Source organism: Mustela lutreola, chromosome 14 (genome assembly GCF_030435805.1).
Source record: "Mustela lutreola isolate mMusLut2 chromosome 14, mMusLut2.pri, whole genome shotgun sequence".
Classification (NCBI taxonomy): domain Eukaryota; kingdom Metazoa; phylum Chordata; class Mammalia; order Carnivora; family Mustelidae; genus Mustela; species Mustela lutreola.
In genome coordinates, this window is record NC_081303.1 from 48985292 (window position 1) to 48988005 (window position 2714).

A 2714-nucleotide genomic window follows, 5' to 3' on the forward strand; every position below is an offset into this window, starting at 1 on the left:
GCTCCATGCAGGGCACTGGAAAGTTCCTCTCAAGGAAATCTGGCCAGATTGAAAGAAAAGTTACTGAAGCTCAGACCTCCAAAACTCCAATGACATCTGGGGGGCCCCTAGCTGCGATAGCTGTGTCTCTGTCCCATCACCCCAAGGTGGGGCCCCGAGATAAGAAACCACCCAAGCCCCCAAGCTTCCAATAGTGGTGACTCACTATTGCAATGGAAGAAAAGCTAGGCTCACCAGACTCTTGCCCCAAGTGAAAGATAGAGTAAAACAAACAGAAAAAGAGGAACTTAAAGAAACCAGAGTGGGTGGCAGGAAGGGCATGTAATTTTCTAACCTCAATTATGTTCCGCCTATTAACAATGAGCATACATTACTTTTATTATTAAAAAAATTTTTTTTTAATTAACTTGTTTCCTGTACACCTTCTAGATAGCAAGAATGAGCCAGGCACTGGAAACCCTGAGATGAATTCACAGCCCCTGTCTCTGTGGAGCTCACAGGCTGCAGGGTTAAGCACTGTTTTTTGCTGAGGTCATTTCTCAAACGCAAATCCCCCTGGGAGGGGCAACCTTCTGAGTAATTCACACTTCTGCCTCTTGTAGGGAGCATCTTTGGTCCCAACCCCAGGCTCTGAAGCTTTTCTCATCTTCCCCCAAACTTGAAGTTGAGACTCCTTATCATTTAAGGATTTGAACATGTGGCGCAATGGTGGTGGCCTTTAGCTTGGGACCCTGGGCCAGAACTTGTTAGTTCTTCTGAGATGGGTTCTACCCAGCCTCCGAGGAGCCAGGCAGGAAGGACTGGCCAAAAAGGACCGAGATGTGGGAGCATCTCAGCCTTAGAAGGGTTCCTCAGCTCCCACTCAAGGGCTGTGCTCAGTCATCTATTCTGGGGGTTTCCACCCACTCCCTCCCCGCTGACTAAGTGACTCTGAGTATCAGCTTCCTTTCCCATGAGCTCCCCCAAGATCATCACGGGATGCTTTAATCCCATGTCCTGACTTGGGCTGGGCAGAACCTGGCAGGATGCCCTTATATCCATGTTTATAATTCTCACTCTCAGTTCTGGGCATTTGAGTTTTTCCCTTAAAAACAAACAAACAAACAAACAAACAAAAAACTAGCATGTCAAAGCTTTGTGTATTTCATTCATCTTTTAAAGGACACAATCTCATATGTTTGTTAGTTGATTCTACAAGTTTAATCAACTGGTAGGAACACTTAAAGAGCAACTGTAATGAATTGTCGGAGGCTGAGCTTGGGCTAGCTGGAGAATGAAAAGCTGCCGGGGGCCCAGTCTACATAGTGGTGTTGCACTTTCTAGAGCTTACCTCCAGAAGCCCCACCTGCTTCTCACATTAAAATTTAAGAAAAAGGGGCGCCTCAGTGGCTCAGTTGGTTAAGCGTCTGCCTTCAGTTCAGGTCATGTTCCCAGGCTCCTGGGATCCAGCCCCATATCGGGCTCCCTGCTCAGTCTGCTTCACTCTCTCCCTCTGCCTGTCACTACCCCCCTGCTTATGCACTCTTTCTTTCTCTCTCTATCAAATAAATCAATAAAATCTTTTTAAAAATTTAGAAAAAAAAATCTCTTCACATTCCCTTCAGGTGGAGGGGGAAAGCAGCTATTTGGAAATATGCCTTGAGCATTGTCCATAACAAAAGTTTGTCCTCTAAGGAAGGTTACTCTGCTAGAGTCTTATCTGAGGTCTGGAGAATCAGTTAGCCCACTCCAGCCCCCTCTAGCCTTGTCTTAAGAGGAGAAAACACAAAGGCTGAGAAATTCTTCTGAAGAGCTGAGCCCAGAGGCTCAGGTCCACTAAAAAACTAAGATTTAATCCTAAGATTATAGAATGCTTCATCTCCCTATTTACCCTCACATCAAGAAAGCTCCAGGGTAATGACAGTGAATTTCAACTGAGAGACACGCAGGACACAGACTTTATGTAAAAAGCAGTTCTAAGGGAAACCCAAAGACAACAGGAGTGGCAGAAAAAACAACAAGGAAACTAAAGGAAACTGAAGCCACTGGTACAACCACATCAAACATGAAACTCGGGCCAGCTCCTTGCTTGATATTATGTTAAAAACCTTATTATTTCAGTTTCTATTACTTCGTACATTATCTCTAGCTTTCCACAAAAAAAAAAAAATTATAAGACATTACAAAAAAGCAAGAAAAAACAGAGTTTGAAAAGAACCAAATTCAGAAGGGACACGGATTTTGGAATGATCAGCTATGGAAGTTCAAATTCATACAATGAATATGTTAAAAAAGAACATGCAGGAATGGGTATGTAACATAAGCAAGAAGTGGAAACTCAAAGAAGCAAAGGAAATGCTAGGAATAAAAAACACCGTAACAGAAATGAAGAATGTTTTTGATGGGCTCTTTAGTAGATTAGACACAGTTAGGAAAAGAATCAGTGAACTTGAAGATATGTCAATAGAAATTACCCAGACTCACAAACTAAGAAAAAAAGAATTCTAAGAAATGGAATAAAACAAGAATGGAATAGAACACCCATGTTCCACCCAAGAAATGTGGAACGATTACAAAAGATTTAACATACATGGAATTAAAAAACAAGGCCCACCTGTGTTATTTATAAGAAACCCACTTTAAATATAAAGACACAGATTACAAGCAAAAGGATGGAGAAAGATATCCTATGCTGATACTAATCAAAAGAAACCTGAAGTAGATGTTAATTTCAG